We start from the raw sequence: 27,853 nt of genomic DNA, 5'->3' as shown, positions 1-27,853 counted from the left end.
CCCGCGGATGAACCCAAGGGTGGAACACGGTGTGCTCGGCCACCCTCACAAACGTGAGGTGACTGCGGACCCGGCTCGGCAACAATTCCTCCTCGGAGGTGTTGGTGCGCTGTTCGGACATCTCTGGGAAGAGGGTTTAAAATAAACAGGTGGTTTGAAAAACCTCGAGTTTCCTGGAGAGAGGTGGAAATGCAGGGTGACAGTCAGAAAACCAGTGCATGAACCCAACTCATCCATTCTCCTGGCTTTCATTAAGTTTTGGATTGAATGAATTGTCTATTTTAGAGAGGGCTTCTCTGGTGGCTCAGTGGTAGAGAACCCGCTTGCCAATGCAGGAGACAGGAGTTCAATTCCTGGCTGGAGAGGGAAATGGCAACCCACTCCAGTATTCTTGCCTGGGAAATCCGATGGACAGAGGAACCTCGGGGGCTACAGTCCATGGGGTCGCAAAAGAGTAGGACAGGACAAAACAACGACTATGTTTTAGAAAGGATATGTACGAGGCATGTCTATTTTACAGGTTAGCTCCTGGCCAGCCCCCATCACTGATACCTGGGAGGCTACTTTCGGGCACCAGGGACTTAGGTGGGCCACCGGGCCTTTGCAGCTCCGCACTTAGAGCATTTGCGGAAGGAGGTATCTGCATCTCTTTCTTCCCAGTGATTTGTTTGAAGAGTATTTAGCTCAATAGTTTTTACCATTGAATAGTGAATTAGTAAGTAATTAGCCCCCGGTCACACTGGGCCTGGTAGGCTCCCTCTGCTGCTGCTGCTAAGTCACTTCAGTCGTGTCCGACTCTGTGCGACCCCATAGACGGCAGCCCACCAGGCTCCCCCATCCCTGGGATTTCTCCAGGCAAGAACACTGGAGTGGGTTGCCATTTCCTTCTCCAATGCATGCAAGTGAAAAGTCAAAGTGAAGTCGCTCAGTCGTGTCCGACCCTCAGCGACCCCATGGACTACAGCCCACCAAGCTCCTCCGTCTATGGGATTTTCCAGGCAAGAGTACTGGAGTGGGGTGCCATGCCCCCAAATTCCTGTGGGTGTTTCTTCAGCCCTCCCCTGGCTGCTATGTGATGAGTTATTGAATGTCAGATGCCCCACCGCCCAGGAGGGTGGAACCATCGTTAAGCCCCCAGCACCCAGGCTTCCATTCTCTAAATGACAGGTACTCAGTGTTTGTTTAGTAAATAAGTGGGTGTCCCTCCTGAATCCAGGCTATCAGAATCCGTAACCCATGTTTTCCCATTGTGCTTCACTGTTTCCAGAATGTTATCCTTCATCAAATTTTAAAGAAATATCTGAGTGGAGACATTCATTTCTGTGTGTAGTGAGGGCAGAGAGCATAATTTATTGGTCCGACTTTGACAACTGGGTCTCTAACTCAGGGGGGACTCCAGAGTTTCTAGGAACAAAAGAAGCTGTCTTCATGCCCCGATTGGAGTGATAAGGTGATGGCCACCGTGGGGAGCTAAGGCTCCCTGGTGAGTGGTGAGTTCTCCACCGCTTGACCTCTAGGGCCTTGAGCTGTGGCAGCAGCCCCGTTCAGGGTCCCTCATCCCTGTGCATAATGAAGGGGAAGCCACTTGTGGAGTCCCACTGACTGCTTCAGATCACACCGTCTTCACTCCAGTGGAGATGAAGGAGAGAGCTTCATTTCCCTGGAGAGAGCTAAGAACACCCCTTCTTGCACTTTTCTGGCAATTTGGTTTGCTGATCTGTTGAGGAGGCTGGTGTTTGGGGAAGGTGTTTCTGACTGTGGTGGGTGGCCATGACCTGCTGGCAGGTAGATCAAAGGCCAGCCCTGGAGAGAATGGCCAGAGGCAACAAGGGTGGGAGCAGCCTGTGTCCCCTTTTTAAGGAATCTGGAAAGGATTGGAATTTGGAATGTCACTTTGAAGTGAGAACCTGCACTGCTTGTAGGTTCAAAACTGTTGTGGGCTTATCTTCCTCACCCAGACTGTCTCTGCCTCCAGGTCTGGCTCATACCCAGGATTCCTGCAGTTGTTTTCTAGAAAAGGCTTAATTAATGCCTGAGGTCTGTAAGTGAGAGAAGGGGAGGGAGGGAAAGAGGAAGAAAGTAAGCTTGCTATCTGGAGGAAGTAGGAAAAGGGATGACAGAATAGCCAGGGTTCTGAAAACTCCCGGGGGTAGACTTCAGCCCTGGAATGAGGTTCTTGGTTGGTGGATAAGGTGTCATGTGCCCACATTCTGGGGGAGGAGTTATCATTAGGAGCAAATTCGCTGAGATAGGGAAAACGGCCTCACAGTTACCTGAAATAAGGTGTGCCAGGCCCCACTGTTCTGCTTCCTAGGAGGCCATGAAAGCCAGGTGAGAGCTGGACCCCAGGGAGGTGGGAAAGCATGAATCCCTCTGAAGTTGTGAATGAGGGGTGTGCCCCTTTGGAAAAGGTGGCTTGAGCAACGACATTGTTCTGGGATCCAGCCTAGGGGAGCCAGCTCACACCTGGGATGCTGAGGGGCATGGCCAAAAGAGAGCTGGCTGGGAGGGTCTGAACCTGTGACTGGGGCTTCCCTGGTGGCTCAGCAGTAAAGAATCCGCCTGCAGTGCAGGTGGCGCTAGATACATGGGTTCGATCCCTGGGTAGGGAAGATCTCCTGGAGGAGGAAATGGCAACCCTTTCCAGTATTCTAGCCTGAGACTCCCTTGGACAGAGGAGCCTGGTGGGCTGCAGTCCACAGAATTTCAAAGAGTCAGACAAGACTGAAGCAACTGAGCGCGCTCGCACATACCTGTGCTTAGCAGTGGGAGAAGAGGCAACAGCTGCCTTCTGGTAGGACGGTGGGCAGCAGCCTCCCTGGGATTCTTCCTGAGCCTCCTGAGCAGCCTCACAGGTGGAATAGGACCTGCCAAGGCCCCTCAACCTGGAGATCCTGCAAGGCTCCGTCTGAGTGCAAAAGGCAGGAGGGCCAGGGTGGCCTCACTGAGCCGCAGCCTCCAGCATAGTAAGTAGCCTCCATCTCTAGAGCCAGGAGGCTGCTCTGAATCTTCTTGGGCCTTTGTAAGGGAAGCCACTGGCTCTGGGAAAGAAGCAGGGCTATCAGTAATGAAGAGAGGAGCCATCTCAGGAGCACAGCAGGTGTTAATGATGAAAGAACTTGGAGGAGCCTTGTGATGTAGTTCTTGTGGCTAGGAGGCAGCGTCACCCATGTCCTCTAGGCTGCCTTCTGGCTGCAGGCACTGCTCCACCAGGAGTATCTGGGGTTCCTCCCTGCACCCTGGTCCCTATTCCCCACCCCCCACCACCGCCTCCCCCAGCCCCATCTTCCTGCACTGCACACATTGATCGAGCCACCTCTGTGCTGGTAGTAGGGTGGAGGAGAGCTTGGGCAACTCAAATATCTAGTGGTAGCAACTTAGGAACTTGAAAGTTCTGTGTTTGCATAGTCACTCCCCCAACTTATGCGTTCATGTTTTTGTATTATGAGGCATCCTTTTGTCATCTGCTTACCACTCTTTGCCTCTGTGTATAACCAACTTCCAGAGAGAGCCACAATCAATAGCATAGAAACCATAGCTTTAAAGAACAGATTAAGATGAAAATCATTGCTCCTGGTTCTGATACTTCCTCCCCCTCCTCTCCTCTGCACTCCTGTCTGTGGTTAGCATCATCATTTACACCCAGTTTACAAATAGTTTGAATACTATTTGTCCTACCCCTCAATTACTTGGAGACATGTGTCTTTCCAACTGACAGAAACCACAGCTTACTTCCCTAGATCCACCTCATTCTTGGATCCAACACCAAACTCCAGGCCTTCAGAGACAGAGTAGTATCATTTTGAGCTTTTTAATTATAAAGTAAAATGAAGCTCTTGCTTGCTAATTGTGTCAGCTGCTAATATAGAAGAATCTGAAGTTAGAGTAAGATATTTACTGCCTCATTAACTTTTTATGCTTCTAAGATGAAAGATTAAAGTAAAATTATTAAAGATATAGTAGAAATGTCTGGAAGCTCAGAAGTAATAATGGAAGGACCCAGGCTTACAGAAGTAAATTAAGCTTTAAACATTGTTTCTGAAATGTGAAGAGATATAAATAGGACCTTCCATAGAAGTATATACAACAAATGGCACCCCACTCCAGTACTCTTGCCTGGAAAATCCCATGGACGGAGGAACCTGGTCGGCTGCAGTCCATGGGGTCACTAAGAGTCGGACACGACTGAGTGACTTCCCTTTCACTTTTCACTTTCATCCACTGGAGAAGGAAATGGCAACCCACTCCAGTGTTCTTGCCTGGAGAGTCCCAGGGACGGGGCTGGTGGGCTACCGTCTATGGGGTCACACAGAGTCGGACACGACTGAAGTGACGCAGCAGCAGCAGATTGATAGGTATAGAAATTTTTATCTGTCCCTTTACTGAAATATATTAATCATTATGATCGTATGTTTTGCTTATGTAGTAGCTTACCATTTAAACAGGGAGCTGTGTCCATGATCTTGTTCAATCCTTCTGGCAGGTCTGGGATCTTCTTAGGGATGGGGACATGGACCACAGGGTGTTTAAAAGGCTTCCCCTAGAATTCAGATCTCTTGAGTGGAGAAAAACAACAACAGTATATGCTCAGCATCATCAGAAACCATCTGGAAGGATTTTTCAGGGTGTGTGGGTGTCAGAGGTTCTCTGATGACTTCCTGATACTAACATTCCTGTGGGTGTGTACTCAGCACAGTGCAGTGGGTCAGAGTGTAGACCCTGAAGCCAGACTGGCTTTAAATCCTGGATCTGTCATTATTAGGCTCGTACCCTTGGACAAGTTACCCAGCTTCTCTATGCCTCTATTTTCTCTTTTGTAAAACCAAGGTTATGATAATAATACCCACTTCATGGTATTACTGTGAAGCTGAGATGAGACAGTACATGACAAGGACTTAGAATGCATAGTACATGCTTAAATGTTAGCTGTGGGTTTTTTTTTTTTTTGTCTTTATTTTTTTAACCATTCATTCCTTAATGCTCTTGCTGTTTAGTCACTTAGTCATGTCTGATTCTTTGTGACCCCACGGACTGTAGCCCACCAGGCTCCTCTGTCCATGGGATTTCCTAGGCAAGAATATTGGAGTGGGTTGCAAAACATTTTTCATACCAGCCGACTGCACTGAGATGATGGATATAGGATGATAAGATACACATAGCCTCCTGCCCATAGAATGGAGGACATCATGCTCAAGTTCACGGTGAAGGACAGGAATAATAGCAGAGGCATTTCCTGGGCACTCACCTGACTCCAGGCCACTTTTTATGGCCTCGAGAGGCCAGAGTTTAGCCTGTGAAGGGTTGACCAAGGCAGGAGGGGTGGGGCACAGTGGTATACTTCAGCTGGTATACTCTAGTGACGTGGCCTTGCCCGCTGCTAAACATAGGCACTCATTTGACTGGTCCATGTCTGACACATGCTGGCTGTTCGTGTTTTAACTATCACTCTTGGCCTCAGGTCGTTAGCGGGAAGCATGATAAGAGGCTGTGAACTCAGTGTTTACTCACCTGGTTTGCCAGCATATTCCTGGTCCTGGTTGATGGCACCAGATGCCTGACCACTGTTCTGGGCTGACTGTCCATCACCCCAGAAACCCATGATCCCACCGGAAACCCAGTTCTCTGACGAATGGCACAGCTGCTCCTGAGAGCAGGTCAGAGACTAGCCTGAGGCAGAGGGCCAGACTACTAGGGAAAAACAAAATTCAACCAAATAGATGTGAAAATCTAATTGGCTTTACTCAAGAGTCCTGAATGGGCAGCACCCCATCTAGTAAACAGAAGGGCGCTCTGAGGGGCTGTGCAAAGAGACGGTTTTTATAAGTAGGACGAGGGAGTGGCAAGGAGGCTATTAACAAAAGAAAATCCAGGGTTGTTTCAGGCCAAGTCGCGTTCTTCTGGGCGAGGGGCAAGGGTCTATCTTGTAGTCTATCTCTACTTTCTCTGGATAGAGAGGACTCATGTGACAGATCACCTCATTCGTGCTGGCCAGAAAACTCCGAACTGGCCCATTGAGATGACGTATCTGGGGGAGGCTGAAATCGCAGTTAGGTCAAATATTAAATCTAGGTTTGGTATCATGGGCTTTAGCACAAGTGGTACCATTCTGGGCCTGTGCTTTTGACATTGTCATGTGTCCTGTGTCTGCCATAGCTGGAACCTTCTGGATCTGAAAGTCTCTGGGAAAGTGTTAACAGGCCTGAGTTTAATACTTGGTCCAGGAAAGGGAGGTCCCTCCTCCTCAGCTCTCACCCTCCGCTACTCCGTGTGTTCTACAGAGGAACTCCAGTATGGCAGCCTGCCCGCTAGCAATGGCCTCCAGCGCTGGGGGGAGGACTAGAGGAGCCTGTGATTACAGCCTCAGAACCCGAGTGCCTCTCCGCTTTGTGTGATTAGCACACCCTCTGGTCTCCACTGGAGTTCTTTGTACTGATAAGTCGGCAGTCAGACTGGAAAGCGGATCATCAATCCTCTTAATGAGGAACCTGCTTATTTTATTCATTAAAAAAAATTGTTTGTTTGGTTTTTTTTTTGGTTGTGTTGGGTCTTCATTGCAGCACACAGGCTTTCCTGTAGTTGCGACAAGCAGGGGGCTACTCTTCATTACGGTGCTCAGGCTTCTCATTGTAGTGACTTCACTTGTTGCAGAGCATGGGCTCGTGGCTCGTGGGCTTCAGTAGCTGAAGTTGCTCCATGGCATGTGGGATCTTCTCACACCAGGGATCAAACTTGTGTCCCCTGCACTGGTAGGTGGATTCTTACCCACTGTACCAGCAAGGAAGTCCTAGTTTATTTATTTTTAAACTTCTGGAATCTGAGGTCAATGAGGCTTTGTCTTTTTTTCTTTTTCTTTTTTTTATTTAATTTACTTTTATTATTTATTTATTTTTTAAATTTTATTTTATTTTTAAACTTTACATAATTGTATTAGTTTTGCCAAATATCAAAATGAATCCACCACAGGTATACATGTGTTCCCCATCCTGAACCCTCCTCCCTCCTCCCTCCCCATACCATCCCTCTGGGTCGTCCCAGTGCACTAGCCCCAAGCATCCAGTATCGTGTATCGAACCTGGACTGGCAACTCCTTTCTTACATGATATTTTACATGTTTCAATGTCATTCTCCCAAATCTTCCCACCCTCTCCCTCTCCCACAGAGTCCATAAGACTGTTCTATACATCAGTGTCTCTTTTGCTGTCTCGTACACCGGGTTATTGTTACCATCTTTCTAAATTCCATATATATGCGTTAGTATACTTGGAAAGTAAAGAAATGACCAATAATACCATTCACTAAAAAAGAAAAATTATTTGTGTGTAGGCAGCATTGAGTTAAAAGGAGGAGAACCTTTACTTTCCAGTTGGTTCCCCGACTGCTCTGACTTCTCTGGTTTTGATTTCCCAGATGGGGTTGATTTTTGTTGCCAGTCTGTCTCCACTGCAGTTCTTAATGGAAACAAATGCACACCTGAGAATCAAAGTTTGGGCATTTATGGTTGAAGGTCATGGCATAGACGTTTGATTTTTGGGGGCTCTGTCTTCAAGGTGAAAGATGACTGTGTCTTTGAAAAAGAGAGATCCTAATGTCAGCAGGCAGGAGGGTCTGAGGGTCTAAGCCAGCCTGTCTCATCCTCGGTTCACAGACTTTCCGGCATGTCTAAGTCAGCGGCGTGTGAGTTTTTATATTCTCCTCTTGAGCATCTTGCTCTAATGACTGCTGATTATCTTGAAACAGCTGCATTAATTGATGGTGTTTAGGGACTCAAATGCAGTAAGTAATTGCAGTTGGCTCAGCCGAGCACAGCACGTTCTTGTTATTTGCTTTTTAGCTTGAGGGGTGTTTGCTCTGTGTGTCCAGTGCCAGAAAGGGAGTTGGGAACTCCTTGGCTCTGTGCTCACCCACCACCATTGCTCACACCCTCCAGATCATCTTGTGCCACCACAGCATCTGTTCCCACTGAATTCAGATTGTCTGCCCAGGGGCCTGTCTCCACAGCTTGACTGGGTGCTTCAGGAGAGCAGGGGCTACACCCAGCTCATCTCTGTATCTTCTTCCATTAGCTCAAGAACTGGCATGATATAGGCCTCAATAAAGGTTGGGTGAATAAATGAATGGATGAATGAATGAGTGGTTGTAAAGCAGGCTTGTGTTTGGCAGCAGAGTAACCTACCTTCCTGGCTTAAACAAATAATGGTCTGTTTCTCTTGTGTAAGAAGATGTTTGAAGGTAGGGGGTTGCTGGCTTTGGTTTCAACAGCAGATATCTGTCTGAACTGACACACTGTTCTTTTTCCTGGCCTTTTCTTCATGATGGCAGAATGGTTGCTGCAGGAAGGAAGTGCCAGCCACCCTGATACCTTTTATCAGGAAAACAGACTTTTCCCCCACAACATCCAGCAGACCTCCTCTAATGTGTCAGGGGCAGAACTGTGTCACATGGCCATTCCCAGTTAAAAGGGTCATATGAGTATTTAGCAGGTCACACTGCTGCTTAGAGGAGTTAGATAGGCTGAAACAAACAAACCAAATGCAGTTGACCCTTCAGCAACACAGAGGTTTGGGGCACTGACCTTCCCCCACCCCCAAGTAAAAATTCTGTGTGTAACTGTAGTTGGCCCTCCATATCCGCAGTCCCACATCTGTGGGTTCAACCAACCTCAGATTGTGTAGTAGTGTATTTACTATTGAAAAAGATTTGTCTGTAAGTGGAGCCATGTTCAAGGGTCTGCTGTACATTTAATGACTCAAGTATGATGGACATTAACTGTTTGTTCACACAGAGTCCAAAATGGCTGTTCCTGAAAAGGGAGGGTAGGGGCTCTTTTCCAAAAGGTGATTCAGGGATCCAAGCTCTTAAGGCTGTCATGCTCGTTTGCATCAGTCAGCGAAAGAGGAAGGAACATGAAAGATGGAGGATGGAAAGATTTTATGGGCCAGACTTGATAGAGAATTGCTCCCACTGACATTTGCCAGGAGTCAGTCACATGACCATACCTCCTGTGAGGGAGGCTGGGAAATGTGGTCCAGCCTAGTGCCTAAGAGGAAGAGGAGATGCGTTTTATGGTGAGCTGACAATGCCAGTGACACTTCCTCACCACCACCCCCAAAGTGAAAGTGAAAGTCGCTCAGTCGTGTCCGACTCTTTGTGACCCCATGGACTGTATATAGTCCATGGAATTCTCCAGGCCAGAATACTGGAGTGGGTAGCCTTTCCCTTCTCCAGGGGATTTTCCCAACCCAGGGATCAAACCTAGGTCTCCTGCATTGCAGGCAGATTCTTTACCAGCTGAGCCACAAGGGAAACTCAAGGATACTGGAGTGGGTAGCCTATCCCTTCTCCAGCAGATCTTCCCGACCCAGGAATCGAACTGGGGTCTCCTGCATTGCAGGTGGATTCTTTACCAACTGAGCTACCAGGGAAGCCCACAACCCCCCACTTCATCAGGATTCTGTTAGTAAAGAATAAATGAATATTGAGGGGCAACTGGAGGTGTCTGTCTTGAAAAGAAATGCTGTGCTAAGAAAGCTCCAGCCAGAAATAGTTTTTCTTCCCAGATCATCTGTCTTAAATCCCAGCTTCTGTTCCTACCTTCGGGAACTGGGCCAACAGAATAATGGAAGTTTCTCATTATCACTCTTTCTTGACTCAGGCCATGTTCTTAACAGCTTTGAGGGAGTGAGTCCTAGTTCCCTTCAGCAGTGGGAGGTTACTCCAGAAAGAAGGGCCTTCAGCTTCCTTGATACCAGAGGAACCTTCAAGAACTTTGAGCCCATGAGAGCTGCTTGTGCCCTTTCAAGTGGCCCCACTCACCCAATCTCCCAACATTGTCTCTTCCCCTCCAGCCCCCACCCCCAGAGAGGAGAAGAGGCCACAGCAGAGTGGCCTCTGCTTCCCATTTGAACCCACTGAAAAGTATTTTCCCACCACTTCCTGCAATTTTTTTTTTTTTCAGTAAACTTGTTGGTGAATGGTTCATTGATCTGTTGGGTTTTGGTGTTTTGTTCTTAGTCTGTTGTAGGTTTCAGTGACAGGTGCTTCTCCATCCACAGCATCCTTGGTATCTTTCTTCCCTCCCTCCCTTCCTTCTTTCCACAGACACCTGTTAAATACCTGCTGCTTCCTCAGCTTTGCATCTACCCAGCCTTCGGGGAGGTAGGCAAGGAAGCTGACTCAAGCCTGTGACATTGAGAAGTGTTGTGGGAGGACTGAGGTTGCCCAGTGTTGGGGGGGACCCCACCCAGCCTTGGGGTTAGGGAAGGCTTCCAGGGGAGGTAGGATTTGGGCTGAGTTCATGGAAGAGTGAAAATTAAACAAGATCAAGAAGGCATCTGGGCCAGGAGAGTGGAATGGCACAGACACTGAGTTGGCAGAAGGGGAACTCAGGTTTTGGGGCAACAGCAAGGAGTCCAGTGTGCTGAAGTTGGGGTGGGGCAGTGTGGTCATTCATTCATTAAGCACTGCTGTGCTCCAGGTCCTGGGGCTAGAGCATGGGACGAGGCAGATGGAGTCTCAGCCCCAAGGGGGCTTGAGGTCTGGGTTCTAAGAGGAGGGTGGGCTCGACTGCTGTCCCAGACTCAACTCTCAAGGGTTTGCTGTTGGAGACTGAGTGGGGTGTTGGCCCCAGTGCTCATGCCTCTTGTGCCCTGTCCCTCTGTCTCCAGCTCTTGTCTGGTCCTTTGCCTGAATAACCCTAGCATTATTCAGGCTATAAAAATAGAGGCTGGCACCAGAACACCAGCATGTAGTTGGTGAGAAAAGCTGGAAACTGTCATTCTGTATCAAGATGTGTGCCAGCTAAGCTTTTGGTGGAGCACATTCTTGGAGCCCCAAAGATAAGGTTCTAAAGTTTGCTTACATTTTATTTTTTCTCCTTTCAACTCATACCCAAACTTCTGGTCACTTGGCTCAGGATAAATATGTCCTGGTTGTGCCTGTTCCCCACCCTGTGAGCACATTGAAATGAACATTTGATGCTGAAATCCATTCAGTGAGGATTGGCCTTGCCCTGGGCTGGCCGGATTGGAGGGACTGAGTCATCTCCATGGGGTGGTCCATTCAGGGTTCATGTCTAGGTGAGGACCATGGTTAGCGCTGCCTGAGAACGGACCAGCTGTCACCAGCCTATAAAGTTTTGTTCATCTCCCCATGGAAATGCTAGAGTTTAGAAGAGCCTTCTCTGTGTTGAATGGCCCTAAGGGTAGTTTCTTTCATTCTCCCTTCCCAGCCCTGTTTGTTAAGGTGGAATTGGCCATGCTGGGGGGCAGGGTGCAGAGAGAGGAACTTCCATGCTAGTCTAAGCCCAGGGCTAAATGTAGGGCACTTTGTTTCCAGGTAGAAGGATCTCAAGGACTTGTAGATCAGTCCTTTGGTGTTTCTGGGGTACCTTTTTGGTGCCAAATGCTATAGGGAACATGCATAATGATAAAATGAAGAGAAGGAGCATCATTACAACTTGGGATGTTCTGATTTGTAATAAATGTCTATTTGTTCTTTGTCACTGTTTCTGACACAGAGTTCCTCAAACCCTTGACATTTCCTAGAGGAAACTGAAAAGGTGTCTTTCATTATGTGAATGAGGTGAGTTAAGCCTCCACGTGACCTAAGGTTGGGGACTGGTTGCCTGGAGAACCAACCTTGTGATTAGAAGATTAGAACTTTCAGTAGTACCACCTCTGATTTCTGGGGAAGAGTGGGGGTGGGGGCGGGGGATGGAGGTTAACTCAGTTACCATTAGTCAGTGATTTAGTCAGTTATGCCTAGGTAATGATGATCTCAGTTTTTCTCTTTTTAAAACTTTTTAAACTTTGTCTTCTTTTTTTATTTTTTTGATTTGGCTGCACTGGCATCTTTAGTCTTTGTTGTGGCTTTCAGGATCTTTAGTTAGAGCATGTAAATGCTTAGTTGTGGCTTGTGGGATCTAGTTCTCTGACCAGGGATCGAACCTGGGCCCCCTGCATTTGAAGCATGGGGTCTTAGCCACTGGACCACAAGGGAAGTCCCTTGGTTCTTGTCTTAATTTGAAAACAATTCAGTAAAGAGATGGAGATAGTAAAGTGGGTAAGGTGTTTCTTAGAAGCAGAGTCATGTGGAAAGGACACAGGCACTCTCAGAGGGAGAGCTGCACTTTTGACTCAAATTGCTATTACAGGGATATTTTTCCAGGTTTTCTCTGGCCAATCATCTTGCTCATTGTATATAGGTATGTGACTCAGGACCCTCCCCGATGTGCACATACATCTTTTAACCAAGATGGATTTCAGCATGAGAGTTTCTGGGAGGCTGGCAGGACATATTATTGACTGATACCCTCTCCCTTCTCTGATGCCCACGGAACCTTTCTCTGCACGTGTAGTTTGGGAGGTCTCCTTGATCCCAGGAATGAGAAATATGTGGCCTCCGTATCTTTTTTACCCAAGCAGGACTCAGCTCCTCTCTGCTCTTTATCTTGAAGTATCTGTCCTTAGGAGACAGATACTATGTCCTCAGGAGACAGAGTCCAGCTGCTCAGCCTGGGGCCCATCTATCTCCTGCCTCAGTGATGCCTCTATAAAAACCCAAGGGATGCAGTTTGTAGAACTTCCAGGTTGGTGAACACATGGAGATGTAGGAAGAGTGGTAGTCTGGGAGAGACCGTGAACGCTACAAGACCTTTTCCACATACCTTGCCACGTGCGTCTCTTCCATCTGGCTGTTCCTGAGTCACATCCTTTGTAATACACTGGTAGTCTAGTAAGTAAATTGTTCTCTCTGAATTCTGTGAGCCACTCTGCAAATCAATTGAACCCAAAGAGGGAGCTCGTTGGAACTTCAATCCATAGCCAGTTAGAAGCACAGGTGGCAACCTGGATCTGCAGTTGGCATCTGAAGTAGTGAGGGGACAGCCTTGTGGGGTGAAGCCCTGAACTTGTGAGAGCTGAGGCTATTTCCAGGTAGGTGCTGTCAGAGTTGAGTTTATCAGTGGAAGAAAGAGCACAACTTAAAAGTTGAGAATTGTGTTTTATGTGGTGGACAAAACTGGGGACTTAAGCCAGGGACCCAGCATTTCGGATGGTTGTGAGAGACTGCTCCCAAGAGGTCAGGGAGGGGTCAGGGTACATAGGAGTTTTTGCTACAAAGATCAGGTAGTTGGAACCTCAAAAGATCACTGTTAATTAAAGAAAACCAGATATCTCAATTTAAAGAATTTAACCCTCTTCTGGGTATGGGAATCTGTAAAAGCCAGGGCTCATTGAAATCATTCCTTTGATATGCACCTCAGCCAGTATCCTGTGCCTTCTCGTCCTGAGTCTCCTCAGGGTGCACCTTGTGGGGTGGGGTGAACACTCAGCTGGTGTCAGACAGAAAATGTGTGGGAAGAAAACCCCCTACACATGGGAATTAGGTGTAGAATCACTACTACCCTAAGTGCATCCCAGAAACATCTCATCCAATCCTTTCCACAAACTCAGGAATGGGTAATTTCACATTCCACTGGAATCTAAGCTCCATGTGGGTAGGAATTTTAGGCTTATTTGGTCACTACTGATCCCATTTCTATGACTGTACTTGGCATATAGCAGATGCTCAGTAAATATTTGTTAAGTGGATATTTGAATCACCATTTACAGGTGAGGAAACTCAGCTCAGAGAGGTAAAGCAACTTGCCTGAAGTGCCACAGCCTGGATCTCAATCCCAGGGAGGTATCTCAAGCTGTGGCTTGGGGTTCCCAGCCCCATTGCCCTTGGAATATGGGTTACTTATGAGATAGCACTGACCAAATGCAGCACAACTGTAACAAAATCTTGAGTTGAGTAACAGTGAACTCAAGGCCCAGAAGGTTGTCTGTCTTCTTGCTGCCAGTGTCTTGCTACAACTCAAGGGTAGAATGAATATGCAGGGGTGTATCCATCCGTAGACAGTGATGTTTCTTTAATACCGCCTTCATCCTGTCATGCATGCCTTCCGGAACCTGCTGTGGCTCCCTGCTCCCACAGGAACCTAGTCTGGTCCCAGTCATCCTCCACCTGTTCACTGATGCGTCAATGTGTAAAGCCTGCCAGCAGTCAATGGTTCAGAAGATTTGGCTGTGCCCCCGCTTCTGCACCACTGCCCACATCACTTACCTACTTCCAAATGCCTGCTCACATCAGGCGTGCCCACAGATGTCCTTCCTGCCCTTTCAGTTTTAACACAGATTCTGCTGAGTCCCTGAAGCCCTCTCTGACCATTCCAGCACAAAAGCCACCGCCATCCCCGCCCGCACCCCCTGAAGCCCCAGTCTGCACAGTGCATTTCCCGATGGCGTTCCTAGGACCCTGATTTCTGCAGTGATGGGCCTTCTGCCGAGTGGTGCATGAAGCCCCTCCTAGCAAATTCTGCCTTTATCTCTCTTACGCATCAAGTTCCATGTTGCACTGAGTTTTGAAAGGGGTACTATTCAAAACCACTAATCTCTTTATAATTTATCCTGTACCCACCTTGTGACTTCTTGCTTAACCACATTGATAAATAAACTTAACAGCTTTCTTTTTTTCTGATTGTAACAGTAAGACATGTCTAAGAAAATTTGGAAAATGCAGAAAATTACCAATGAGAAAGAAATCTTCTAAGATGCCACCACCTGCTTAAAGAGTTTCCTGTTAGCCTTCTGTCTTGTGATTTGTTTGAAAGAAAATTAAGATTACCTGTAATCCCAGCTATAAGCACCCGTAACATTAAGGACATTTTTCCTCTTTCTGGTTTTTTAAAAAAATTGTTCCTTGTATTTTTTAAAAAAATAAAAATAGGTTCAAAGTTCTGAAGAGTAAACAATAAAAAGCCTCACTCCCACTCCTGTTTAAAACCACTCAGTCCAGTTTGGTAACGTATCTATAACATAATTGAGTTCACACTATTGGGGCTGTATTAGGGCTTGCCTTTTTAATTTTTTTTTTGATTTAGCAGTATTAACATTTTCTTCTACCATTACTAAATCTTTTAAAGTCTGTACACAACACGTTGTACAAAGAGAGCACTAAATATGTGAGTAGATATTGAAAAGTATACGATCGAGGTTAAAAGTCCACCCCTGTTAATTTAGAGGGCTGTCTCCTTCCAGACCTTTTTCAGTAAGTTTGCATGTTATCTTAAAATTTCCATAGGTCCGTTGAGATACACGGATGTACGTTTTACCTACATGAAATTTTCCTATATCTGCTATGCCAGCACTCTCTCGTCTGTCTTTCACTGGGCAGTGTTTCCAGAGGTTTGTCCATGCCCACACCTAAATCCACCTCTTCCTTTTAAGGCTGAATCATATTCCATTGTATGGACAAACTGTAATTTTCCAGCCATTTCTATACATGAGACCATTTCAGTTTTCAAATTTTTATAGTTATTCCTATTGCTGCTTTGTACACATGAGTGAGCAGTCTTGGGAACTGGATACCCAGAATATGAATTCTTAGGGCAAAGGGTATGTGTGTTTATTGTTTTAATAAGACCACTGGTTCTCTACAAATTCCATTCCAGTTAACCCTCTCACTAACAATGTGTGAATGAACTCATCCCTTTTGAGACTAGTGTGCACCAGAAATGAATAGTCTTTTATTTTTTTGCCCATCCAAAGGATGAGAAATACCATGTCATTTTAAAATTTATATTTCTTTCCATCCTAGTTTTCTAAGCATATACATATATACCTTTAAAAAAATTTAGCCATGCAGTACATGATTCTGTATGTTTTTTTCTTTTTCACATCACATCCCATTAAAATTTTCACATTTTGTTTTCCCAGTCATTGTATTGTCAAAAGCTCAGTTGTTCAGGAGTGGTGTCTTACTGAACTATTGCAGATCACTTGGAGTTTATTTCTGTCCCTAATCTCCAAAGATGCTGGGAATGACAAGGAAGAGAAAAAAATCCCTCTGCAGAAAATTGACCCAGGGTCTGTCTAGGAAATAGGGGCCAAATTAAAATCTGAATTAAATGTTTGCTCAGGGTCTCACCCCGTAGGTATTTGGCAGGGAGGTGCCTAAAGGATCACATGAGCTCTTGTTCTGTATAGGTCTTGGACACCATGTGTTCAGTGTTAAGAAGTTTTACCCATTTCATATGTTCCATTATGAAAAGCACTCAGATTTGTTTGTTGTTCTTTGGTTGGCGGGTTACGATGCTGCCACGGCGTTTAACGTCCGTGAAAACATCCAGGAGGCAGTGTGGTGTAATGGGAATGCACTGACTGGTGAGGCAGAGAGCTGGCTCCAGGTTTCAGCTTTTCCCCGGCTGTTATGTAGACCTGAAGAAGACACTCAACCTCTTGGGTTCCCCAAGGTCTGTGTGGTTTGAGGATGACCCAGGTGTGAGTGGACTTGGAAAGCCTGGTGGAAGATAGGCTAGTAGCTAACAGACTAGTTCTAACTCAATGAGACTTCTAAGAATTCGAAGCTTCTAATAGTGAGGTTGGCTGTTGTGGTGTCATAAAAAAATTAATATTCAGTCTTTGTCCCAGGTTCTGGCACACAGCTCTTAAAGCCCCTGGAATCTCCAGAGTGCTAAGTCTCCAAAGTATTAGCCACTCAGTCATGTCTGACTCTTTGTGACCCCTGTAGCCCGCTAGGCTCCTCTGTCCAATGGAATTCTCCAGGCATGAATACTGGAGTGGGTTGCCATTTCCTTCTCCAGGGATCTTCCTGATCCAGGGATTGAGCCCCAGTCTCCTGAATTGCAGGCAGATTCTTTACCATCTGAGCCATTAAGAAGTGTCTTTTATATGCTGATGAGATGACATATAACTGGATGGAGTCTAGATAGCTTTAGGATGGGAGCCTGTGCCCAAAAGACCAAGGCAGGATTAAGGGGTTTTCATGATCAGTAGGGGAGAGAAGGAAATGGCAACCCACTCCAGTGTTCTTGCCTGGAGAATCCCAGGGACGGGGGAGCCTCGTGGGCTGCCGTCTATGGGGTCGCACAGAGTCGGACTGAAGTGACTTAGCAGCAGCAGCAGCAGGGGAGAGAAGAGAGCCAGAGGTAGAGTTCAGTCATCAGTGCCATTGATTTAAGCACTCTTGCCTACATAAAACCTCAGCAGAAAACTTTGAACAGTGAGGTTTAGAGAAGTTCCAGGTTGACAGACACAGAGAAGTGCTGGAAGGGTGGTGAGCCCAGAGAAATCGTGTAAACTGTGTGCTCTTGCCCCATATCCTGTCCAGTGTGTTTTTTCCATATGGCTGTTACTGAGTATCTTTTATGATAATCTACAATAACCATTTTTCATAAAATGGGAATTTGTGAACAGCAGCAAGATTTCTATTATGTTGTAAAATGCTTTCATTATGTTTGAATTTTAAGACAAAGTCTACTGAGGCAAATTTTGCTAAAAAAAAGAAAAAAAGAAAAAAATAGTGCTTATTCTGCCTCCAGATTCATGAGCTCTCGTAACAAATGATCAAATCTGAAGTAGAGGGGTTGCAGGAAGCCTCCTATCTTTGGAGCCAAAGCAGGGCAGAAGTGGGCAGCCTGAGGGCGGAGACCTGTGACTGGCATCTGACATGGGAGTAATCTTGAGGACCAAGCCCTTAATCCTGTGGGGTCTGAAGCTGACTCTGGATGGTCAGCGTCAGAAGCAAACTGAATTGTGGGACACCCAGCTGGTGTCCGGAAAACTGGTGGGTGTGAGAAAAAAGCCCCATACATTTGGTATCACAAGTGTTGTGAGTAAAAACAGCTAAGTTGAATATCGTCCGTCTCCAGAACAGTTCTGACGTGCTCTCAGCGGACTCTGTGCCAGGTTTTGTTCAGCGCTGGAGACACACTTGTGAACAGACAGAACCCATCCCTGCTGTCAGGTGGCTTACAGTCAAGCACAGGAGGCAGCGGGCCAGCCAGGAATTTCAGCAGCTTGGTTATGTAATGATAGTCCTGGGAAGTGTCATTAAGGAGAAACACAGGGTAATTCGGGGGTATCAGACAGGATGCTCATCTAGACAGGAGATGGGCAGTTACCCTGAGAAAGGAGAAAGTGATCCTGGAGCTGGGATCCAAGGGCTGATTGGGAGTCAGCAAGGTGGGAAAGGCAGCATGCTGGCCAGAAGAAGGTACTGAGGGTGGGTCGCTGGTGGTTAGAGTAAGCTTCTCCTTTGTTCATTCATTCATTCATCCAACAAATATGATCGAGCACCTGCTCTTGGCTAGACACTGTTCTTGGCACTGGGGATACAAGATCAGGGAGCAAGACTCAAGTTCCTAGCCTTCGTGTCATTCAGTATTGGTGCAAAACAAATCCTCAAGCTGGGTGCTTAAGATAATCATCCTTTTACTCTCATCCTCATGGTCTGGAGGTGGACCAGACACAGCTTATGCTTCTGGCTCAGATCTCTCACATAGTCATTCAGGGGATGGCTGATCTGGAATTGTTCAAAGGGCCCCTCACTCACAGGTCTACTGTTGGGCATCCCCGTCCCCAGAGGGCCTCTCATGGGCTTTCTCCTGTGTTATGGCCTTGGAGCTCTGAAGCATGTGGCCCAGGAGAGAGCAAACGAGACAAGCCAGGTGGAATCTGCATAGACTTTCTGAGCTAGTGTTGGAGCTCACACAGCATCATGTCTATGCCTTTCTACTCCTCAAGGCAGTCCCAATGCCTGTTCCCAGGACCTAGGACCACCTTCTGGTGGGAAATGTGACAGAGAATTTGTGGATGTGCATTAAAATTTCCATTGCTCTCATGCTTTGCCCTCCTGAGCATTTTAGCCTTGGCTTCAAACTTACCTGCCTGCCCTGCCCCCCTCACCTCCCGGCAAGATAAACCTAATGGCCGATTGCAGTCCCACCTCCCTTCTCTGCCCAAGCAGCTCCAGAAGTGTACATTTTTCTCCACTTCAGGCCCTTTCCTGTGAGGGGCTGTGCCCCTTGTGAACTGGTACCCCATCTGCCTGGCTGCCCCATCTCCTAATTGGGTTGTCAGAGGATAGGCTTGGACACAAGTCCCAAGTCCCCAAGAAGCACAGCTCTTTTGTGGGGCTAAGAGATAACCAGGATGGTTGGGGGGCTCTTGTGCATGGACTTGAGGTGAGGCTGGGTCTATAGGCCATGGGCAGGGTTTGGTCATCATCCCAAGAGCATTATGGGAAACCACTAAAAGGTGAACGTTCAGATGACCACCTGCTGGGAAGATGCTAGAAGACCGTTCTTCTGGGGCGACAAGATTTTGCATTATAGTTTTAAATGAGTCTGTTAGAATGGTTTATTTTTCTTACAAAAGATACCAGAGATGTCCCAAATTCGAGAGGAGGAAATTTCTCCATCCTGATTCGATCAGTCATAACAAGACTGGTGATATGGCAGTTGCAGTTAGTTATTCCTGGGTTGGTGGGCAAAGCCAGTCTTCCATAACCAACAGTTCACGGCAGTGTTACAGAACACGATCCACAGCAAACATTCCCACCACCGTGATGTCCTGTAAATACACACAGTAGTGCCCAACTAATCATGCGGCAGACTTTGGAAGATGACTGTGAAAGCTCTAAATATTACAGGATAGCTCTTTGCCCTGTTTAGTAGACATACGTGGAATCTCAATTGTAAGGTGAGAATACAGAAGAAGTATTTGCTTATTTAGTCTGTGGCTATCCTATTGTTTGGCATTCTCAAAAGCACTTGCATCAATAGCTTTTTCCTTCATGTTTCTCATTGCTGCTGCTGCTAAGACGCTTCAGTCGTGTCCGACTCTGTGCGACTCCATAGATGGAAGCCCACCAGGCTCCCCCATCCCTGGGATTCTCCAGGCAAGAACACTGGAGTGGGTTGCCATTTCCTTCTCCAATGCATGAAAGTGAAAAGTGAAAGTGAAGTCGTTCAGTCATGTCCGACTCTTGGTGACCCCATGGACTGCAGCCTACCAGGCTCCGCTGTCCATGGGATTTTCCAGGCAAGAGTACGGGAGTGGGGTGCCATTGCCTTCTCTGATGTTTCTCGTTAAGCACCCTTTTTTAAGAACTGCTAGTAAAGTACAAGTATGACTCACTTTGGAAAACTGGAAAGGGCTCGGCATCTAGTGAGATCTCACCTTCTCTCAGTTTTAAGTTAGCGTTCAATGCAAGCAGCATATCCAGATCACAGAGTGATTTAAAGATGTAAATAGAACTCTCCAGAAAATGTCACCTGATAATAAGTTTAGGGGTTAGCCCCAATCTATACGTTTAAATATTCCTATAAAATGCTTGCTCCAAAGCAAAAAAAAAAAAAAGCATGATTTTATTGGTGTATTTTTCACGTAGGTGGCAGACCCATGAATATAAAGGAATTAACCATCACTGAGCTACTGTGACTCAGGTGTTTCATGATATTTTGCTTAATCTTTATCAAAAGCCTATATAGAATTGGGGACTAAGATGGCAGAGGAATAGGATAGGGAGACCACTTTCTCCCCCACAAATTCATCAAAAGAACATTTAAACGCTGAGTAAATTCCACAAAACAACTTCTGAATGCCGGCAGAGGACATTAGGAACCCAGAAAAGCAGCCCATTGTCTTCAAAAAAATGTAAAAGACAAAAAGAGAGACAAAAGAGGTAGGGACGGAGCTCCGTCCAAGAAGGAAGTCTTAAAAAGAGAGAAGTTTCCAAACACCAGGAAGCACTGTCACTGCCGAGTCTGTGGCAAGCCTTGGAACCACAGAGGGCAACATAACCAGGAGGAAAAATAAATAAATAATTAAAACCCACAGATTATGTGCCCAACAGTAACTCCACCAGTGGAGAAGCAGCACAGACGCCTGCATCCACCACTAGCAAGCGGGGGCTGGGCAGGGGGACAAGGGCTGCATTGCTCAGAGTAAGGACGGGGCCTGAATGCCCTGAGGGCAATCTGAGGGAACTAACTTGGGCTAGCAAATCAGACTATGGGATAGCTACCACGCGAAAAGCCCTAACCTAAGACACCACCAGGCCCACTCACAGAACAAAGGACTAGAGCTATGCAAAAAGCCCTAACCTAAGACACCATCAGACCCGCTCCCAGAACAAAGGACTGAACAGAGCTAACCAGCTGCAGACCATCCCCCAGGTAACAGGCAGCCAGAGCCGGAAGGGGGCAATTGCAGCCCCAAAGAGGCATTATCCACCAAACTGCAAGCAGGCGTCTTTGGTAACTAAGACTTCTTGGGGTTCTGGACGGTCAACATCCGCCTGAGAAGGTGCACTGGTTGTACACCCAGAAAACCAAGCAGCGGGGAGGCGATAAGTCGCAGCAACCGCACTCACCAACACCTGATCACCTGAGCTGCTCAGGCCTGGGAAGGGCACAAAACGCAGGCCCAACCGAGTCTGCACCTCTGAGGACTACCCGAGTGCCTGATCCTGAGCGGCTTAGACCCAGGAGGTGCATGCAGCCCAGGGCCGGCCTCAGACGGTTCCCGGCGGAGCAACCTAGAACCTGAGCAGTGTGGGCAGGGAGGGCACACACGCCATGAGCGGGGGCAGGCCCAGTGTGGCTGAGACACTGCGAGCACACGCTAGTGTTATTTGTTTGCAGTGTCCCTCCCTCCCCACAGCAAGACTAAACAAGTGAGCCTAAAAGTGTCCACCACCGCCCCCTTGTGCCAGGGCGGAAATCAGACACTGAAGAGACCAGCAAACAGAAGATGCTAAAACAGAGGGAACCGCCTTGGAAGTGACAGGTGCAATAGATTAAAACCCTGTAGTTAGTACCGACTACATAGGAAGGGGCCTATAGATCTTGAGAAATGTAAGCCGGAGCAAGGAACTATCCGAAAATGAACTGACCCCACACTGCCCACAGCAACACCAGAGAAAGTCCTAGATATATTTTTACTATTTTTACTATCATTTTTTTTTGAATTTTTAAGTCCTCTATTACTCCTTTAATTTTCATTTTCATTACCTACTATAACTTTGAGGAAAAAAAAGAGACCCTATGTTTTAAAGCAAACTTCATGTATATATATATTTTGTAATTTTTGTGGTTTTTTTTTTCCTTTCTTCAATATTGTATTTTTGAAAATCCAACCTCTACTCTAGATTTTTAACCTTTGCTTTTTGGTATTTGTTATCAATTTTGTACCTTTAAGAACCCAATCTTCAGTACCCATTTTTACTTGGGAGCAAGATTACTGGCTTGACTGCTCTCTCCCACTTTGGACTCTCCTTTTTCTCCACCAGGTCGCCTCTGTCTCCTCCCTCCCCCTTCTCTTCTCTACCCAACTCTGTGAATCTCTTTGTGTGTTCCAGACGGTGGAGAACATTTAGGAAACTGATTACTGGCTGGATCTGTCTCTCTCCTTTTGATTCCCCCCTTTATCCTCCTGGCCACCTCTGTCTCCTTCCTCCCTCTTCTTTTCTCTGTATAACTCCGTGAACATCTCTGAGCGGTCCAGACTTTGGAGCGTACATAAGGAAGTGATTACTGGCTAGCTTGCTGTCTCCTCTTTTGATTCTACCTCATCTCATTCGGGTCACCTCTAACTCCCTCCTCCCTCTTCTCTTCTCCATGTAACTCTGTGAACCTCTCTAGGTGTCACTCACTGTGGAGAATCTTTTCATCTTTAACTTAGATGTTTTATCAACGGTGCTGTATAGATGGAGAAGTCTTAAGGTACTGTAAAAATAAGACTGAAAACCAGAAGCAGGAGGTTTAAGTCCAAATCCTGAGAACACCAGAGAACTCCTGACTCCAGGGAACATTAATCAACAGGAGCTCATCAAACACCTCCATACTAACACTGAAACCAAGCACCACCCAAGGACCAACAAGTTCCAGAGCAAGACATACCATGCAAATTTTCCAGCAAAATGGGAACACAGCTCTGAGCTTCAATATACAGGCTGCCCAAAGTCACTCCAAACCCACTGACATCTTATAACTCATTACTGAACACTTCATTGCACTCCAGAGAGAAGAAATACAGCTCCACCCACCAGAACACCGAAACAAGCTTCCCTAACCAGGAAACCTTGACAAGCCACCCATACAACCCCACCCACAGCAAGGAAACTCCACAATAAAGAGAACTACACAAACTGCCAGAATACAGAAAGGCCTCCCCAAACAGCAATATAAACAAGATGAAGAGGCAGAGAAATACCCAGCAGGTAAAGGAACAGGATAAATGCCCACCAAACCAAAAAAAGAGGAAGACATAGGGAATCTACCTGATAAAGAATTCCGAATAATGATAGTGAAAATGATCCAAAATCTTGGAAACAAAATGGAATCACAGATAAATAGCCTGGAGACAAGGATTGAGAAGATGCAAGAAAGGTTTAACAAGGACCTAGAAGAAATAAAAAAGAGTCAATATATAATGAATAATGCAATAAATGAGATCAAAAACACTCTGGAGGGAACAAATAGTAGAATAATGGAGGCAAAAGATAGGATTAGTGAAGTAGAAGATAGAATGGTAGAAATAAATGAATCAGAGAGGAAAAAAGAAAAATGAATTAAAAGAAATGAGGACAATCTCAGAGACCTCCAGGACAATATTAAACGCCCCAACATTCGAATCATAGGAGTCCCAGAAGAAGAAGAGAAAAAGAAAGACCTTGAGAAAATACTTGAGGAGATAATAGTTGAAAACTTCCCTAAAATGGGGAAGGATATAATCACCCAAGTCCAAAAAACCCAGAGAGTCCCAAGCAGGATAAACCCAAGGGGAAACACCCCAAGATACATATTAATCAAATTAACAAAGATCAAACACAAAGAACAAATATTAAAAGCAGCAAGGGAAAAACAACAAATAACACACAAGGGGATTCCCATAAGAATAACAGCTGATCTTTCAATAGAAACTCTTCAGGCCAGGAGGGAATGGCAGGACATACTTAAAGTGATGAAAGAAAATAACCTACAGCCCAGATTACTGTACCCAGCAAGGATCTCATTCAAATATGAAGGAGAAATCAAAAGCTTTACAGACAAGCAAAAGCTGAGAGAATTCAGCACCACCACACCAGCTCTCCAACAAATGCTAAAGGATCTTCTCTAGACAGGAAACACAAAAAGGGTGAATAAACTCGAACCCAAAACAATAAAGTAAATGGCAACAGGAGCATGCTAAGCTGCTATGTCACTTCAGTTGTGTCTGACTCTGTGAGACCCCATAGATGGCAGCCCACCAGGCTCCGCCATCCCTGGGATTCTTCAGGCAAGAACACTGAAGTGGGTTGCCATTTCCTTCTCCAATGCATGAAAGTGAAAAGTGAAAGTGAAGTCGCTCAGTCATGTCTGACTCTTCTCGACCCCATGGACTGCAGCCTACCAGGCTCCTCCATCCATGGGATTTTCCAGGCAAGAATACTGGAGTGGGTTGCCATTGACTTATCAGTAATCACCTTAAACGTAAATGGGTTGAATGCCCCAACCAAAAGACAAAGACTGGCTGAATGGATACAAAAAAAAGATCCCTATATATGTTGTCTACAAGAGACCCACTTCAAAACAGGGGACACATACAGACTGAAAGTGAAGGGCTGGAAAAAGATATTCCACACAAATAGAGACCAAAAGAAAGCAGGAGTAGCAATACTCATACCAGATAAAATAGACTTTAAAACAAAGGCTGTGAAAAGAGACAAAGAAGAACACTACATAATGATCAAAGGATCAATCCAAGAAGAAGATAGAACAATTATAAATATATATGCACCCAACATAGGAGCACCACAATATGTAAGACAAATGCTAACAAGTATGAAAGGGGAAATTAACAATAGCACAATAATAGTGGGAGACTTTAATACCCCACTCACACCTATGGATAGATCAACTAAATGGAAAATTAACAAGGAAACACAAACTTTAAATGATACAATAGACCAGTTAGACCTAATTGATATCTATAGGACATTTCACCCCAAAACAATGAACTTCACCTTTTTCTCAAGCGCACACGGAACCTTCTCCAGGATAGATCACATCCTGGGCCATAAATCTAGCCTTGGTAAATTAAAAAAAACTGAAATCATTCCAAGCATCTTTTCTGACCACAATGCAGTAAGATTAGATCTCAATTACAGGAGAAAAACTAATAAAAATGCCAACATATGGAGGCTGAACAACATGCTGCTGAATAACCAACAAATCACAGAAGAAATAAAAAAAGAAATAAAAATATGCATAGAAATGAATGAAAATGAAAACACAACAACCCAAATCTGTGGGACACTGTAAAAGCAGTGCTAAGGGGAAGGTTCATAGCAATACAGGCATACCTCAAGAAACAAGAAAAAAGTCAAATAAATAACCTAACTCTACACCTAAAGCAAGTAGAAAAGAAAGAAATGAAGAACCCCAGGGTTAGTAGAAGGAAAGGAATCTTAAAAATTAGGGCAGAAATAAATGCAAAAGAAACAAAAGAGACCATAGCAAAAATCAACAAAGCCAAAAGCTGGCTCTTTGAAAGGATAAATAAAATTGACAAACCATTAGCCAGACTCATCAAGAAACAAAGGGAGAAAAATCAAATCAATAAAATTAGAAATGAAAATGGAGAGATCACAACAGACAACACAGAAATACAAAGGATCATAAGAGACTACTATCAACAATTATATGCCAATAAAATGGACAACTTGGAAGAAATGGACAAATTCTTAGAAAAGTACAACTTTCCAAAACTGGACCAGGAAGAAGTAGAAAATCTTAACAGACCCATCACAAGCACAGAAATTGAAACTCTAATCAGAAGTCTTCCAGCAAACAAAAGCCCAGGTCTAGAGGCTTCACAGCTGAATTCTACAAAAAATGTAGAGAAGAGCTAACACCTATCCTACTCAAACTCTTCCAGAAAATTGCAGAGGAAGGTAAACTTCCAAACTCATTCTATGAGGCTACCATCACCCTAATACCAAAACCTGACAAAGATGCCACAAAAAAAGAAAACTACAGGCCAATATCACTGATGAACATAGATGCAAAAATCCTTAACAAAATTCTAGCAATCAGAATCCAACAACACATTAAAAAGATCATACACCATGACCAAGTCAGCTTTATCCCAGGGATGCCAGGATTCTTCAATATCTGCAAATCAATGTAATACACCACGTTAACAAATTGAAAAATAAAAGCCATATGATCATCTCAATAGATGCAGAGAAAGCCTTTGACAAAATTCAACATCCATTTATGATAAAAACTCTCGAGAAAGCAGGAATAGAAGGAACATACCTCAATATAATAAAAGCTATATATGACAGTTCAGTTCAGTCACTTGGTTGTGTCTGACTGTTTGCGACCCCATGAATTGCAGCACCCCAGGCCTCCCTGTCCATCACCAACTCCTGGAGTTCACTCAGACTCACGTCCATCGAGTCGGTGATGCCATCCAGCCATCTCATCCTCTGTCGTCCCCTTCTCCTCCTGCCCCCAATCCCTCCCAGCATCACACTCTTTTCCAATGAGTCAACTCTTTGCATGAGGTGGCCAGAGTACTGGAGTTTCAGCTTTAGCATCATTCCTTCCAAAGAACACCCAGGACCAATCTCCTTTAGAATGGACTGGTTGGATCTCCTTGCAGTCCAAGGGACTCTGAAGAGTCTTCTCCAGCACCACAGTTCAAAAGCATCAATTCTTCAGCGCTCAGCTTTCTTCAAAGTCCAACTCTCACATCCATACATGACCATTGGAAAAACCATAGCCTTGACTAGATGGACCTTTGTTGGCAAAGGAATGTCTCTGCTTTTCAATATGCTGTCTAGGTTGGTCATAACTTTCCTTCCAAGGACTAAGTGTCTTTTAATTTCATGACTGCAATCACCATCTGCAGTGATTTTGGAGCCCCCAAAAATAAAGTCTGACACTGTTTCCACTGTTTCCTCATCTATTTCCCATGAAGTGATGGGACCAGATGCCATGATCTTCGTTTTCTGAATGTTGAGCTTTAGGCCAACTTTTTCACTCTCCTCTTTCACTTCCCTCAAGAGGCTTTTTAGTTCCTCTTCACTTTCTGCCATAAGGGTGGTGTCATCTGCATATGTGAGGTTATTGATATTTCTCCCAGCAGTCTTGATTCCAGCTTGTGCTTCTTCCAGCCCAGCGTTTCTCATGATGTACTCTGCATGTAAGTTAAATAAACAGGGTGACAATATACAGCCTTGATGTACTCCTTTTCCAATTTGGAACCAGTCTGTTGTTCCATGTCCAGTTCTAACTGTTGCTTCCTGAGCTGCATACAGGTTTCTCAAGAGGCAGGTCAGGTGGCCTGGTATTCCCATCTCTTGAAGAATTTTCCACAGTTTATTGTGATCCACATAGCCAAAGGCTTTGGCGTAGTCAATAAAGCAGAAATAGATGTTTTTCTGGAACTCTCTTGCTTTATTCCATGATCCAGTGGATGTTGGCAATTTGATATCTGGTTCCTCTGCCTTTTCTAAAACCAGCTTGACCATCTGGAAGTTCACAGTTCACGTATTGCTGAAGCCTGGCTTTGAAAATTTTGAGCATTACTTTACTAGCATTTGAGATGAGTGCAATTGTGTGGTAGTTTGAGCATTCTTTGGCATTGCCTTTCTTTGGGATGGAATGAAAACTGACCTTTTCCAGTCCTGTGGCCACTGCTGAGTTTTCCAAATGTGCTGGCATATTGAGTTCAGCACTTTCACAGCATCATCTTTCAGGATTTGAAATAGCTCCACTGGAATTCCATCACCTCCACTAGCTTTGTTCGTAGTGATGCTTTCTAGGGCCCACTTGACTTCACATTCCAGGATTCACATTCCATTCACTCATTATCAGAGAAATGCAAATCAAAACCACAATGAGGTACCATTTCACACCAGTCAGAATTACTGCTATCCAAAAGTCTACAAGTGATAAATGCTGGAAAGGGTGTGGAGAAAAGGGAATCTTCTTACACTGTTGGTGGGAATGCAA

General features: G+C 45.5%; 1 protein-coding gene across 7 annotated transcripts in view; it reads left to right on the top strand.

Annotated features, from left to right (window-relative positions):
• PXYLP1 (2-phosphoxylose phosphatase 1) overlaps positions 1 to 27,853 on the top strand; it is a 113,750-nt gene that overhangs the window by 28,312 nt on the left and 57,585 nt on the right. The gene's annotated exons all lie outside the window — the stretch shown is intronic.

The sequence above is a fragment of the Bos indicus genome, chromosome 1, assembly GCF_029378745.1.
Source record: "Bos indicus isolate NIAB-ARS_2022 breed Sahiwal x Tharparkar chromosome 1, NIAB-ARS_B.indTharparkar_mat_pri_1.0, whole genome shotgun sequence".
Classification (NCBI taxonomy): Eukaryota; Metazoa; Chordata; class Mammalia; order Artiodactyla; family Bovidae; genus Bos; species Bos indicus.
The sequence above is the reverse complement of the archived record's forward strand: the minus strand, read 5'-3'. Positions and strand labels throughout refer to the sequence as shown.